The sequence below is a fragment of the Pan paniscus genome, chromosome 1, assembly GCF_029289425.2.
Source record: "Pan paniscus chromosome 1, NHGRI_mPanPan1-v2.0_pri, whole genome shotgun sequence".
Taxonomy (NCBI): Eukaryota; Metazoa; Chordata; class Mammalia; order Primates; family Hominidae; genus Pan; species Pan paniscus.
Window position 1 is genome coordinate 168,022,663 of NC_073249.2, and position 16,768 is coordinate 168,039,430.

General features: G+C 45.7%; 1 long non-coding RNA gene across 1 annotated transcript; it reads right to left on the minus strand.

The window, feature by feature from the left end:
• Positions 1-8,943: 8,943 nt before the first annotated feature.
• On the minus strand, positions 8,944-15,977 carry LOC134729679 (uncharacterized). Its single transcript, XR_010110971.1, has 2 exons — positions 11,756-15,977; positions 8,944-11,000 (listed from the first exon to the last, which is right to left on the minus strand). It is a non-coding gene; the product is annotated as an uncharacterized LOC134729679 (long non-coding RNA).
• Positions 15,978-16,768: the final 791 nt, after the last annotated feature.

Below are 16,768 nucleotides of genomic sequence, written 5' to 3' on the forward strand. Positions count from 1 at the left end.
TTCTCAGTCCTATATTCTTTGGGCTACCCTTACTCCAAATTGACTTGGGAACTCTTGAGATAAACATCAGTCACCAACTTCAACATCTAGATATTCACTCATGAAATACCCTTGGGATAGTCACGTGCTCCGAGATACCAGAGGTAAAAGACATAGTCCCTGCCCTCAAGAAGCTCACAGACATGTAACCTGATCATTATAATGCACAGAAGAAAGCATAATTTCTGCAAATGCTGTGAAAGAATTAAAATAGCTAATAAGACTAGTAATAAGTAACACTTACTGAGCACTTACTATGTGCCTGTTTCTGTCCTAAACACTTTGCATGTGGAGTGGGTAACATTATGTACCACAATGCCTGGCTCATAACAAGAGCTTAAGAGCTTAAGAATTGCCAACTGGCCGGGCGCAGTGGCTCATGCCTGTAATCCCAGCACTTTGGGAGGCCGAGGTGGGTGGATCACAAGGTCAGGAGTTCAAGACCAGCCTGGCCAACATGGTGAAACCCCGTCTCTACTAAAAAAATACAAAAATTAGCCGGGCATGATGGCATGTGGCTGTAATCCTAGCTACTTGGGATGCTGAGGTGGGAGAATTGCTTGAACCTGGGAGGCGGAGGTTGCAGTGAACTGAGCCACTGCACTCCAGCCTGGGTGACAAAGCAAGACTCAGTCTCAAAAAAAAAAAAAAAAAAGAATTGGTAACCAACCATCTTTATTATTATATTTTTAAATATAAAATCAAGGATTATTATCTTTAAAAAAAGAATATTTAAAATTGAAATTATCCAGGGCAATATAGTAGGGGAGCAAATAATCAACCAACAGGGAGAAGTTGGAGCTGGGTCCTAAAGAATAATAAAGGGCTCACAGACAAGGAGGGAAGAACATTCCAGGTAGAGCAAGCACACTTGCAAAGACTTGGGGCCTGAACAAGTCTAGGGAAGGGTGAGGCAGGGAGGGGAGGCATTGCCCTTTGGGCAGCCAGGACAACATACAGAAGAGGAAAAGGAGGTGGCCTCCAGCCAGAAAGCAGCAGGTGGGGCAGGGTGGGGGCACTCCCTGTGCCTGACCCAGGCACCGAGGGTGAGGCACTGATTTTCCAAGGCTATTTGTTTGCAGGTTACATTTTTCCTGAAAAGAATCCAAATGCTTTTGTTTTCACAGACAATTCTAGACTTCTTGGTCCAAGGGCTTTCCCTGAGAAATATCCTAATGGCTGTGGGCCAAGACAGGGTTCCACTAAGCCCTGGACTCACAGCACAACAGTGTGGCAGGCTGGAATCTTCTTCAGAACCTGTAAGGAAGTGGAAATTCAGTCACACCCTGGGAGATTTGTAAATATAAGTAATATGCCCTGTTGGTTCTGCCCCAACCAAACCCTCCTACTTGAGATCCTCTGAATATGGCCTGCAGTGTGGAACCTCTATGCCTAATAGGTCCCTTCCTCCTCTTTCCTGTTTGGCATGGTCCCGAACTTCCTGCAAGACCAGCCTCAATATTCTTCCTTTTGAGCCTTTTCTGGCAGTGGTGGCCCCAAATCCTGGCCCCAACACCAGGGTGGATGGATAGCTTTGACTTCAGTGCTCCTAACGGAGCCATGGATGCACCTCTATTTACACTCATCTCATTGCCTTGGAATTAAGCACCCCATCTCCCCTACCCTACCACCCCCTGGCCTCCACCTGTAAGCCAGTGTCAACCAAGGTTGGGGAGGTAGAGAGCAGTCCACCTGGTACAGGTTATATATAAGGGCATGCATTATCTGTAGCAAACTTTAAAAAAAAGAAGAAATTTAACAAAAGTCAGTCTCTTTGTTCATTGTCACATGTGCAGGTAATTCTGAATAATGTCAGAGATAAAATATTCTCCCTCGCAAGGGCAAATGTCTCTTTCTCATACCACTTGGTGTTTCACTTCTGTGGATACTTCCCAGTTTCTTCTGTTCAGGAAAAGACGATGCTATTAGCGATAGAATGGAACACTGGGCGGAGCCTTTAGTCAGTCAACAGTTGCTCACTAAGACCTAGTATGCACCAGGTACCATGCTAGCCATTTTACAAGCATTATCTCTGCTCTTCCCAACAATCCCTAAACGTATGCATCTATGCATGCATCTCTGTTGGGTTATTTGTCAGATGAAGAAACTGAGTCTCAGTATCATTAGATGATTTGTCTCGGGTCCTACCATAAGAAACTCAAACCTAGATCTGGGTAGCCCAGAGTTTATGTTCATTCTCCTGTGGTTCACTGCCTCCCCTCTGTGAGCCCCTAGAACAGCATGTCTACTCAGTACCAGGGGTTAGAACTGCAAGCTACACATCCTTTCCTTAAGGAGTCCACAGCTTAATGCAGAAAGGAACTCATGCAACTCAGCATGATTCAGTTTAGCATGTGACGAGTGGTTTTAGAAATAAAACAGACCAACCCCCAACTACTGCAGCCTTAAAGATACAAGGGGAGAGGAGAGTTGTCAAGAGAAGTAATTAGCACTGATTGAACTCATAGCAGATGCTGTTTTGGATACCACACACATGCTCTCCTACTTGAGTCTTACTACAAACACCTCTGAGGTGGATCTTATTTTTCTGAGTTCTCAGATAGTGCTCAAACAGGTTAAGTGACTCAGCCGGGGTCACACAGCAACTAGTAGCTGGTAGAACAGGGATTTGAGCAGAGGCCTCTCTGACTCAGAAGCCCATGCTCTGGCCACAGCAGCCCCCTAATGAAAAGGGAGTGAACATGTTCACCATGAGTTCTGCTCAGGGACTAGGGAATATACTAGTGACCAATAGGATAAGGAAGATTAAAAAATAATAACATAAAAAATAATTTTTTAGTGCTTTACAATTTACAAGATTCTTTCTTATCCATTATCTGATTGCATCCATATGAATTTGGCAAGGCAGGGGCTATCTCCATCTACAGATGAAAAAACAGAGGCTTTAGCAAAATTATACAATTTTCCTGAGATCCTATGAATTAGATGCAGAGTCTGGAATGACTTTACCAGATTTACTCCATGAATTACCACATGTAATATACAGGTACATTTGATTAGCATCTGAGTCTTAAGACAACCTAAAGAAGTAGGCTCGACAAGTCTAACCCTCCTCACATTAAAGACAAAGAAATGGAATTTGGAGATGGTAATGAACATACCCAAGTGGTGGAACTGGAACTAGAACTCATGCCCTAAGATGAGCACAAACTTTTCCTCTTTATCATATGATGTGGAAAAAAATTATTCACTTATTCATTCAGCACCAAACTTGGGCAGGGTTGCCAACCACCTGAGAGTGGGCTTGTCCCTAAGAGCCCTTCCTTCCTCTAATAGCTCTCAGATCCACCACTAATCCACCACCAAATTTTGATATGAAAACACAACTAACTCTCTTAGACACTCTAGTCTGTTTTACCAATAAAAGTCAAAGAATGATCAAATAGTCAACTCTGCCCCCAACATAACTGCATCTTAAATAAAGCTGGGCTTCTTCTCCCTTCCCCTATCCTTTTATAAAGTTCCCCTCCAGTTCTAAAGAAAAGTGTAAAATTGCTCCTCTGCAAATGAATTTCAAGGTCTCCACATCAAAACCCTATAAGATATAAAACAAGCAAAGTAAAGGCTTGAATGATTACAAAGCAAGAATATCAATTATGCACTGTCCCACCAAATTAGTTCCTGAAAAACAGAAACTCTCATTTCCGTTGTTTCAGAAACACTGTAGAAAGACAAGGCAGTATGGTGGGAAAAGTCTGGGCCTGGGAACTATGGAGTGTTCCAGGAGACCTGAGGCCCAGAGACGTTAAGTAACATGCTGAAGGTCACACAGCTTCCCAACGGAGCTGAAAATGAAGACAGAATCTGAATTCATGTCATTCTGCCTTCACATTGCTTCCCTGCCCTTTTGGAGTAAGCTGCATGGTGATCTACCCTCAAAGCTGAGTAAGAGCAAAGCCAAGAGGAGGTAACTATGTGCCTAGGGGCCTAGAGCTCCTGGCTATCCCTAACTGTCCTGGGTCCTATAATCATTATGGTATAATGAATGAGAACATCGTGAGGCAAAGAACTTCCAGATCATCCTCTTTGATTCTGCTTTATTCTATCCGAATCAGACAATGTCACTGTTCCACTCAGATTTCAGTGGGATTCCTTTTAATTTTTTAGGGGGTAGGGGGCTCCAATGTGCCTTTGGTGGCCAGTGCCAGCAGCTCTTCTTGGGTGGACTGTTAGGTGCTATGGCTCTCCAGCCTTGGGCGAGGATAATCCTGAGGTTTAACCCACACTCCAGAGTCCTCAGGCAGGATCAAGCTGAAGCTGCCCTCTGCAAGTGGCATCTTAATACCATTCCCCAAATTACAGTGAAAGTAACTTTTACATTTCAGTGAAAACAACCTTGGGATGGATGTGACAGATTCCTTTTTAAGGAATAAACACCAACTTACCACCTGTTTTACACTCAAAAAATCACTCTTTGTTCTATTTTGATTATTTAAACTCATTTAAAAGATCACATTGTTCTTATATTTTGCTCCATAGGCCTTCATTTTGTTGCTGACTAAAAGCAATAAAAGTCTGATCAAGGTACTCAGCCTAATTTTCTGGCTGATAGTCTACGTTCCATTCATTCATTCACAGCTGGCTCAAGCTTAGAACCAGCTGCACTGGCTGATCTAGTCACATCTACCAAATTATGGTCTGACCTTAGCAACCACCCTGGGAAACAACCTAGGGCCTACCTCAGCCACTGTCCATGCTGTCACTCCAGCCATCTTGCTGTTCCTCTCACGTACCCAACTTGTTCCCACCTCAGGGCATTTGCACTTACTGTTTCACCTGCTTGGAATACACTTGCTTCAGACCTTCTCCTGGCTCCCCTCCTCACTGCATCAGGGCTCTGCCAAATGCCACGTCCTCAAAGATCCTTTCTTGACTTCGCCATGTAAAATGATCTGCCCATCCCCTACTCTGTCTTTTTATATCTTTCTTCATAATATTTATGACTATCTGAACTGATATAGTTATTATTTACTTATTTATTGTCTTTCTCCACCAGGAGAATGCAAACTCCAAGAGAGGAGATATTTTGTCTGCCCAGTTCATTCTTATCTAAATGGTGCCCAAAATAGCACCTGGGAGAGGGCAGGCACTTGATATATTTTTTGAATTAACAAAAAATGAAAGAATAGCACTTCTCTTCTTCAGCCTTTTATTTGTGAAATAAAACTTTTCCAGAGAAAGATTGCAAAGGCTTGGAAACTGGGAGATCTTTAGCTTTAATGCCATGGGTAAGTCTCTTATGTTACCTATGGATCAAGAAACTCTCTACCTCAAAAACCTGCGGTGGCTCCCTGTTGCTTCAACAGAGGACAGTTGTCTGTGAGAGTTCGCAGTCTAAGTAAAAACTCAAGGCCACCTAAAATAAAATAATCTGACAATGACGTTGTGTGTGTGTGTGTGTGTGTGTGGTGTGTGTGTGTGTCATAAACATTTACTGAGTGCTTGCTAAATGCCAGGCACTCTTGAAAGAATACAAAGATGTGGATCCACCCCAACCACCATCATTTTGGTAGTAGTAGAGTGAGATATCCAAGGAGGTCATAGATGATTAAGAAAAAGAGACTTAGGTTGGGCGCAGTGGCTCACACCTGTAATTCCAGCATTTTGGGAGGCCAAAGCAGGTGGATCATCTGAGGTCGGGAGTTCAAGACCAGCCTGGCCAACATGGTGAAACCCCTTCGCTACTAAAAATACAAAATTAGCTGGGCATGGTGGCGCATGCCTGTAATCCCAGCTACTTAGGAGGGTGAGGCAGGAGAATCGCTAGAATCGGGGAGGCAGAGGTTGCAGTGAGCCAAGATCACGCCACTGCACTCCAGCCTGGGTGACAAGAGTGAAACTCTGTCTCAAATTTAAAAAAAAAAAAAGAAAAAAAAGGGAGAGACTTGTAAACAATATTAAATTGTTAGCAAATGCCAAAAGATAATTCTACATGGGTACATGGGCACGTGTACAAAAGGAATCAGTCCCCTTCATTTGGATATAGGCAGGAGTCCAGAAAAGCTCCTAAAGTAAGCTGCATTTCAGCTGAAGCTTGGGGAACAGGGGCTCCCCAGACAAGCGGGGAGGAGCAGTAGTGAGGGTGTTCCACGGAGAGGAAAAGCCTGAGCAACGGCCAGGAAGGAGGAGGACACATTCTGGAAACTAGAGGTGATAAAGTCAGTCCGAAGTGTGGACTGTGAGCTGGGGTTCAGTAAGAGACCAGGCTATGAAGTAAGCAGGGTGTTTACAGAAAAGATACCACACTGGAGTCAGGCAGACCTGAGTTCAAGAGCTGACCGTGTCACAAGCTAGTCAGTCAGTCCGCTCTGAGCTCAACTTCCTTGGAAGTCAATGACTAGGAGGAGGGGGGCAAAGGATCACCAGCTCTCCAGTGAGGTTGGTGGAGGCATGGAGCTGGAAACAAAAGTGCTGGAAAGACTTGTTTTGTTTCAAAACAAAATACTGAAAATGTCCCCTTGCTTTCATTTGTTTTGAATCATGATATTTTGCTTATTTTGAATTTGAAACTCATTAAAAGAGGATGTAAGGTTTTTGTGTTTATCTAGGGTGACTTGGATTATAAAAGAGGCAGAGAAACTCTGGGTGAGGTGATCTTAAAGTCCCCTCTGATCCTCACCTCCAGCTCTAAAATGACTGACATTTGGGCATACAGGGAAAAAGCAGAGAGGTGCAGCGAATCAGATACTGAACTTGAAGTCAGACCCAACTTCTTCCAACTCAGACTTTGCCACTCACTTTCTCGGCAAGTTAACAAGCGTCTTGGAGTGTCAGCTTCCTCTTCTATAATATGATCTTTTCCTCATAGCCTTATTTTGAGGTTTATTTGAAATAATGGATTTGAAAGCAACTGTCACATAGTAGGTGCTCAATAAATGGCAGCTGAGTATACCGTCTTTGTTCTCTCCATATCCCTGTCTCTAATCATAATAGTTTCCTTGTGAATACCTACCAACTGCTGAGTGTTGTCCACAGGCTATCTCTTTTACAAGCAGAAATTAATGATTTAATTCTTTGTTGTCAGTTGAGCTCATTGAATTGCCTCAAGGCGGTTCTGACCCTCAGAATAGAGACACAATGTTTGATGGGAATTTAGGGTATTCTGTCTGGAACCACACAGGTTTAAAATCTTTTGAAATTTAAAGTGGCTTTTTATTACTTCGGAAACCTATCCACTGCATGTTTTTATTTCTAACCATTATCCGTTTTCCCCCTTACTTTCCACATTTAACTCAAGGCTTCAAATACAAAAGCCAAGTTTGAAATAATCACAACATTTAAGCAATGAATGTAATGACAGCTTACATTTCCATGGCAGGAAGATGTACACTATATTTAATAGCTTTAGCCATTTACAGCAAAAATTACCACGGGGACTCCAAAGAGAGAGGGTAGGAGGAGAATTCTGGGCCTTTGACTAAAGATGCCATAGTCATAAGCTGTTTTGGAAATGATTAAGTGATAAATACAGTAAATTTACCCTCAATTCTGGGAACCCCACAGTGCAGACATAATTCTACAGAAACAGAATTACTCTGCAAAGGCAGAAGTAATTATTATTATTGTTAAAAGGTCTAAACCTTAAGCCTGTGCTGTTTTATTCTCTTTAGCTGGAAGATCACTAAGTACATAGACGAGGGAACTTAGGTATGTGGAGCATCTATTAGACACCAACTTCTCTATCACTTAAAACCTAACCTCCCTCCACATTCCATGTAAGCACTTGGAACTGGACCCCCAAAAATTACAGTGAGGGAAACCAACAATCTTGAATATCTACGGTGTGCAAGCCACCTTATTATATAAAATATAGCGTATGCATGCAATGCTTAATCATATATAAGGAATGCCAATAAGCTCAGAAAGGAACCCCTCGCCTTTGTTGAGGAGGCAGCTGTGTGTGGTATCATTCCTGGCTGCATGCCCATTGCCTAGCATTGTGTCTGATACATCCTGCAGGAATTAAGAATATGGAATAAGGAGCCAAACTTTGTAGATTCAGGTCCTACTTAGTAGCTGTGTGACTTTGGGTAAGTCATTTAACTTCTTCGTTCCTCAATTTCCTATTTGTGAAATGGGATGCTCTTAATACCTCTCTCATACTGTAATTGTAGAATTAAATGAGTTAATAAGGGTCAAATGCTTAAGACAGTGCTGGCAAACAGTAAGAGTTGCAAACATCATCACTTGTGGAATTGCTGGATAATGGGGACCTCACCATCACCCTGTGACATAAAGTGTAATAAACTCCTTTTTCCAGGTGGGGAAACTGAAGAAAGTACACCTGCCTGGTCATCCAGTTCTTAATTGGCCTAAACAGGATTCCTACCTAGGCCTAACTAACACTAATAACAAAACATAGCATTTAATTAGTTTTTTTTTTTAATGTTCTAGGCCTTTACAGACAGGCACATATTTACTTCTCACAACAATTATATGAGGTAAGTGTCAGTAACTCACATTTTACAGATGCAGAAACTGAGACTGAGGTTAAGTAATATTCCCAAGGCCATATAGTCAGCAAATGTCAAGTGTGGGTTGTTTTGTTTGTTTTATATATTTTTTTCAACTTTTATTTTACTTTATTTTGAAACAGTGTCCAGCCCAGTGCCTAGGCTGGAGTGCAGTAGCAGGAACATGGCGGAGTGCAGTAGCAGGAACATGGCTCACTGCAGCCTCGACTTCCTAGGCTCAAGCAATCCTTCTGTCTCAGCCTCCTATGTAGCTGGGACCACAGGTGCACGCCACCATGCCTAGCTAATTTTTAAATTTTTTGTAGAGATGAGGTCTCACTTTGTTGCCCAGGTGGGTCTCAAACTCCTGGCCTCAAGCGATCCTCCCCCTTCTGTCTCCCAAAGTGCTGGAATTAAAAGAGTGAGCCACTGCACCCGTCTCAACTTTTATTTTATAATTGGGGGTACATGTGCAGGTTTGTTACAAAGGTATATTGTCTAATGCTGAGGTTTTGAGTATAATTGAGCTTGTCACTCAGATAGTGAGCATAGCACCCAAGAGGTAATTTTCCAGCCCTTGCTCTGCTCCCTCTCCCACTAACTCTAGTAGTCCTCAGTGTCTATCATGTCCACCTTTATGTCCATGTGTACCCATTGTTTAGCTCCTGCTTATAAGTGAGGATATGTGGTATTTGATTTTCTTTTCCTGATTAGTTCACTTAGGATAATGGCCTCCAGCTGCATCCATGTTGCTGCAAAGGACACGATTTCATTCTTTTTATGACTGCATAGTGTTCCATGGTGTGTATGAGCCATATTTTCTTTAACCAATCCACCATTGACAAGCACCTGGGTTGATTCCAAGTTTTTGCTATTGTGAATAGCACTTCGATGAACATAGGGATTCATGTGTCTTTCTGGAAGAACCACTTATTTTTCTTTCGGTACAGACCCAGTAATGGGATTGCTGAGTGGAAAGGTAGTTCAACTCTGGATACTTTTAGAAAACCCAGGCCAGAGAACCTGACTGTCCCCTACGTGGAAGAAAAGGGCCAGGTCTCTGGAACCTGAAATTCAGCTAGCTGAGCTGCAGATCTGGCTGGCGTTCCTGTGGCCAGGACTTGGACCTGAGGACTGTACGAGGATTGAGGATTGAGGCTGGGTCTCTGGGGCCGCCTGGGGCTCTGGGGCCGCCGGTGGGTTAGCGGGCCTGGAACACGGGTGTGGCCCGCAGAGCCAGTTTACAACGGCCGGCAGGACCGCAGGGAGGAGCAAAAGCAGGAAGTGCCGCGCGCGCTCGCACCGAGGGAACCCCGGCGGCGCCCCGCCTTTGCCGGCGTCTGGGCTCTGTGCCCGCCGCCCTCCCCGGCCGCTCGCCCGCGAGTCCCTTTCGCTTTTAACCCCAGCCGCGCTGATTGCTTGCGATTACTCAGAATCGCCCCCACTTGGCTGGCTGAGCGACAAAAAGCAGCAGTAGCTGTCCGAGGAAAGCTCTTCGCAAACCGGCGCCCCCACCCAGCGGAAACACTCCAAGCCGGAGCCCAGAAATCTCAGTCTTCTCCCAACCCCGGCTCTGCCTCCCTCTCTCAATGGGACTCGTCCGGGTCTCAGTTTGCCCATCTGTGCACACGGTTTGAAGAATTTCTGCACAATCGAGAAAAAAAGGTGTGGAAACAGCCGAAAATAATTTTGATCCGAAATAACTTTGAGAGTTTTATAGTCTAATCGATTATTGTTTTAATAAGGATCTGTATTTTTTCATGCAAAAAGGAGTATAACTGTCACCCAGGAAAATTCGCCTGTGGTTGGAGTTGCCCTGTGCGACACGCCCAGGGAAGCGCTGGAATGTCCCTTTCCGCTCCCATCTGTCTGTTAACCTGTAACCCGTTGTGCATGTATTTGATTCTTCCCGGTTAGAAGTTTTACAATCTCGGTGACGATAGGTGGGTTGGGGACAGACTGGGTTTTGCAGCCAGACATTGGGTTACAATATCTTGCTGTACCATTTTTTTGCCTGTGGGACCTTGGTCAAGCCATTTAAACGTGACGAGCCTCAGCCTCCCTTCTATAAAATGGGAAGAAGGAATCTCCTGCAGGGTTTCTGGGAAGATTCGGGCTGCTGTCTCTCTAGGGCCTACCATGTTCTGAGTGATCAGTGGAGAAGGGTGCTCATGGGTGGGGACTCCGACGGTCTGAGCCTGGATTTCTTCCACCTGCTCCTCCTTTTGGCCCCGTGGCTCCCCGGCCCTGCGCGAGGGCTGGGGCGTGGCGGGCTCCGAGCCTCCCGAGGCCTGCGTAGCGGCGGTAGCACCAGTTCCCGCCTCCCCCGCGGCCCGGCGCTGCGGGCGGGACCTGCGGCGACCTGTGGGCGGAAGTCTGTGGCTTTATTTACACAGAGGGCAGCCTGCGGAGGCTAGCCTTGTAAGGACGAATCGCTGGCGGGCCTGTGCGGGAGGCCAGGAAAGGCGGCCTTCGCCTGATAGGAATCTGTGAATAAATAAATACGTGAATGGAAGAATGCATTGAAATTCCCTCCTAGGATCACAGAAACGCGTTCCAAAGGCAGCCTCAGAATCCGCCCACTCGCCCCCATCCCATTTGAGGATCAAATGATTCAAATGAGTTATTGCCAGGCCAGGCCTCCTGCCTCCCAGACCCCGCCGTCCTGGGGCTGCCTTTGGGGCGCGACTTCAGCGCTAGGAGTGAGATCTTGGGGCTAAACAAAGGGAAAGGGAACCCCGCTTTGCTGAGCACCTGCCATGTGCTAGGCACCTTTCCTATGTCACTTCATTGACTTTCATTCCCACGACGCTTTGGGGTAGGCACCGTCTTCCCACTTTCGTCTGGGAAAACTCTGGGTCAGATAGAAGTCACTCGCCCAAGAACAAAAGCGTGTGGGTGGAACAGCTTGGATTCAAATACAAGTCTGTCCTGAGCGCCTTTCACGCCACCGCGGGGCCCGGAGGAGGCGCAGCGGCCAGGAAGAGAAAGCGCGCTGGCGAGGACAGGGGAGCGGCGCGACTGCCCAGCTGCGTTTCCGGGTACCACCCCTTCCCCCGGTGTCCTTCGCTTGCCCGCTGGATCGCCAAAGCCTCTTCCAGCTCCACCCGTCAACTCATTCGCCGCCGCCCGGCCCGCTCACTCTCCTGATTTAGCAGCCAGAAGCCCCACGCCCGGTGACCACCAACCCAGAGCCCCTGGTCATGTCATAGCCAAAACCAATGTAGTCCTGGAGGACTTACAGGTGCACCCAGGGTGCGTATTTTTCCTGCCTCCACCTGAGTCCCGGCTCTGCATCCGGTCCTGGAGCAAAGGAAACTAACTGGTCTAGGTGCCTCTTTTCCCGGCAGGGCCCCACCCACGCCCACCCTGCCGAGGCCCCAGACAGGTTTCTTCACTTTCCCTGGCCCAGCTCCTGACCGGGGGCAGGAAGGAAGCCGGTTGCTTAATGTGCTGGAGGCTAGTTTTGGTTCTCAGGCCACCTATTGACCAGCCAATCAGTCAGGTGGGCCCAGCTCAAGCCACCCTGCAGGTACAGTGACTTGAGCACCTAGGACCACTCAACAAATCCTTAGGGGTCCTCACGCAACACAACACGTGGGCTCTATGTGCAGCCTGTGAGCGCCAGATCCCTTGGGAAAAATGAGCTGGATGAAGCCGGCCACCCCAGCCCTCTGGGTCCATCCTGCAGGCTTGCCCCAGGGCAACACACTGACCTCTTGCTGGGCCTCCATCACACATGCATCCACTGACCTTGGAAGACTTTCCAGAAGCCCCAGCTCCTTTGCTTTTAGACCTCTTGGCCAAGAGGACAGCATGGGCAGAAAATTCAGACAATGACAGGAGGAATTTATTCACAAATATTTACTGAGTGCCAGCCATTGTACTAGACCCTGGGGATACCAACACAAACCAGACAGTCCCTTCCCCCAAGTGTCTCCATCTAGTGAGGAGTCAGGTAACAGGTCATTTTAAAAGGATGCCATGAGCCATTTCCCAGAGTGCATCTGGAAGAAGACCCTGAGTTGGTGGGGTGAGGAGTAGGGAGGCATCTGGAAAGACTCTCAGACTTCAAACACTGCCCCTTTCCTTCCTTCTTCCATCTTTCTACACTCATTTCTGGAGTACTGCATCAAGCTAAGAGCTCAGGGAGCAGGAGGTGGTTTTCAAGGGAGAACAAATCATGGTGTCACAGTGTTGTGGTTAAAATGCCAGTGCTCCAGCTCCAGCTACTTATTCTGTGCCTGTGGGTGATTCACATAATCTCTCTGACCCTTGGTTTTGCTATCTGTATAATAGGGATAATTGATAATATCTACTTCACAGAACAAGGCCCAGCCCAGGGTAGCCATTAATTAATGTAGTCTTATATTATTTTGTGGTGGTTCACACTTTTCTGTTTCTTACAACAACCCCATGTGGCTGACAGCACAGGTAACCTTATACCCATTTTACAGATGAGGAAGCCAACCCAGACAAATTAACGCAATGGTCCATGTCTGGTACATTTTCAAGATCAGGATCCTGGGGAGGGGTGGCCTCCTGAAATAGGGGGATATTATGACCTTCACCTGCCCTCCCTGAAACCCCAGATGACTGGTTGAGGCTGAACTGTCTGGGGAACTTCCTCTGACCTAAATCCTGTCGGCTATACCCAAACACCAGCCAGAAGATACAAACAGCCACACCCTCACCTTTTTTGCCCCAACTTGTGCTTCATGCCAGGGGATTTCTCTTTCAGGAACTACATTTAAAAAGGGGGGAATTATATGATAATTGGACACCTACTATGTGGCAGACATTACACAAGGCATGCTTGTGTGGGTTATTTTATCTCATGTGAGCCATGTTATGTGGACAGGGAAAAGAGGAGGATGATGGAGGAGGAGGAAAGAATCGACTTGTTCCAACTGCTCTCCATAATAAAACTTCATTCAAGTGCATATAACCCTGAGTGTTCTTTCTAACATGCAAATGTGATCATACTCCAACTCTCTTGCTTAAAATCTCCCAGTAGCCTCCCTCTGTGTTCACAACAAAGTTGACACTGCACAGACATGCTCAGCTAGCCACATCGTCATATCCACTGTGCGCTCTGACCTCCTGGCCTTTGCACATGCAGTTTCTTCTTCCTGGAATGCCCTTTCCAGCTCCCCACTTCCTTTCTTACTTTTACTTGGTTAAATCCTATTCATCCTTCAGCCCTCAGCTTTAAATGTTGCTTCCTCTAGGAAGCCTCCTTGTCCACTCAGACAGGAATAGGCCCCTGCTACATACCATGCTCTATACATACTATTCTGTGTTGTATCTGTTTAATAGTGTCCCACTAGGTAATGAGCTCCTTAGGGTCAGGAACTATGTCCTCTTCCTGTGTCCTCAGCACTAAGCATATTATGACTCCTAATAGGTATTCAATAAATGTTTAATAGATGGATGAGAAGAGGTTGAGCATAAAAATTATCCCCATTTAACAGAAGAGAAAACCAATCCCAAAGAGAGGGGAAAATGCCTATCTAAGCTGGTTAATGAATGAGTTACGCCTCTGTAAATCCGCTCAGCATTGTTTCACTATTTCGTTTATAATGAAGATCATGCAAACTTGTAAGTTCTGATCTAAATTGTTCTTATCACTATCTTTCAACATTGCACAGAAATAGGACCTGGGTCCTAATAATGTAATAATTATAAATACTGATTATCAGGTCTATAGTTAGTCCTGGGTCCTGATTTTAGGTGTCCGAGACACATTATACCTCATGACATCTTTCAGATGCCACCACTGTGATGTCTCTTCAACAGATGAGAAAGCTGATTCAGAGAGATTAAGTGATTTATCCAAGGATCCACAGCCTTCAAACCCAAGTACTCTCCAACTCCTAAGCCCAGGTTCTTCCCACCTCCCCATCCAGCCTCCTGACATGGCTTGGAGCCAACTCTTTTGTGACCTCACATCCCATCCAGGCCTCAGTTACCCCTCTGACAGGATACAGATGAGACCCCACAATCTCTACGGGTCCTCTGGGCTTAGCCCAAATGTCATACAAACACTGGCATTATTCCCTGGCCACTTTTCCCTTCCCCCCTTCAGTTCCAGCATCTGCATGGGCTCCACCTCTGGGGAAAAGACCTGGCAAGTGAAGCCATCGTTGTTCCCAGTAAGTGGCCACCTTGAGAACCAGGCAGGTAGGGGCAGATCCTCCCATCCACAGGTGTCTCAACAAACAAACTATTTAGCAATTACATACACCCTTTGCCAGAGCTCCCACAGTCTTTCTGGACTCCAAAGAACTGCTCCTAACTCTAGGGTCACTGCAAGAGCTTCCTTCAGGTGCTTGTATTGATTTATTCATTTAACAAATATTTGAGCACCTATTACACATTCCTGACATTGTTCTTTTAACTAACGACATTCCCCTTGGAGCCCTGAAACTTCTTCAACTATCTGAGATGAGGAAGTTCTTCCAAACAGTCTTATACTAGACTAGAAGTTCCATGAGGGCAGGGGCTACGTCTGTTTTGTTTGTTATTCTATCCCTTACCTAGCACTGTGGCTGACATGTGGTAGGTCCTCATTAAATATTTATTAAATGACTGAACAGGTAACTATTAAATGATCCATTTATCTCCTAAAAGTTGCATCTAATCCTCTACTTTGAGAAAACAGTCATGGCATTATGGCATTTAAAATCAAAAGTGACCATTGAGGGAAAAAAAAAAAAGAAAGAAAGAAAGCTACCCTCATTCCCCCATTTTATAGAAAGGAAGCCCCAGAAAGAAGAGATACTGAGTTCAGGGCAGAGTCTGGAGTACACCTCAGGCCTCTTGACTTTGGCCTAAGCACCTTCTCTGAGTTCGGACATCACTCCAAAACCCTAAACATATTCTCATCTCATTCTCACAGCAGCCATCTGGGGCAGGGGAAGAGGAAGGGAAGCATTCCCTTTGCCAAATGGCAGAAGGGAAAATTGAGACTCAGAGATGTGAAGTGGAGTGGCTTCCCAACCCCAGGTCACACAACCAAGCATCTCAGGATTTCTCCTCGTTAACAAATGCCCATTCCACCCATCTCCCTCCCCACTGCTTGCTGCTTTCACAAGCCTTAAAAGAGATGTGAAAGGACAAGCCCTAGAATTGCAAAGACCTTCCTCTTTGTTATTCATTCCGCTTCTGGGAGGTTTGGTTAATCCATCCGCCCAGTGCAAAAAATGAAGTCCATCCAGACACTCATAATTGCTATATATTCTTGAAGGGGGCTGGTGGCCCAAACACTTATCTCCAAGGCCAAATGTTCTCCAGTGACACCAAGAACATCTTTTCCCTTCTATGATGGCACTAGGTGAGCAGGGACCAGGGGTCTTTGGGAGACTATTAGGCCTATCTCAAACCTCAGAAGGGCCTCTAGACTCCATACACACCAGGTCTGTCTGACTACAGGCTCATCCAGGCCACAGGTCCCTGCCTTCCTTATCATGGCTGTGCCACCTCAGCAGCCTTATACTATAGTGATGGGTATGGGGGAGTGAGAGATATCTTGAAAGAGGCCAGGTACCTTAGGAAAAGAAGAAGAAAAAGGGCCAAACGAAAGCAAGAGTAGCAATTGTACCCTCCGGACAATGACACATGAGTAACCTGGAGTGGAGATTTTTACCTCTGGGGCAAAGAATCTTAGTTGCTCAGGAATGAAAAGATAATGCCTTTCTTTTTCTAAAAGAGGAGAGGAAGGATCAGTATGCTGTCATCCTATCTCATGATTAGAGATAATTTACAACTATATTAAAAGACAGAATGTCCCACCAATAACTTTAAAATGCCAGTGTGGATTGCTGTTGAACAGCACAGGGCAGGAACCCCAGTGCTGCTCCACACCAGCTGAACAATCTTGAACAAATCGCCTGAACTTCCTGAATCTGTCTCCTGGGCTGAACAGTGGCATTAATGGGCAAGGGTTTGTGAGAATTAAATGATGTCACATATGTAAAGCACCAAGCACCATGCCTGGCACACAGGAGGTGCTAAACAAATATTGCTTTTTCTTTTTTTTCAAGAATTGGGAATGAATTATGCTTTGGAAATCAAATAGTCATGGAAAAACCTAGGGGCCCCCCAGTAAAGTAAAGTTTCACCAGGGCTTAACAGACCCATTTCCCAATAGTTTGTTCAAGGACAAGCCCTCACACCGTGTGACTAGCCTCCCACACATTGGGTCTGTATGCTTCCTTTCCTGTTCTCCTTGAGCCAGGCCTCACCAGCAAAAA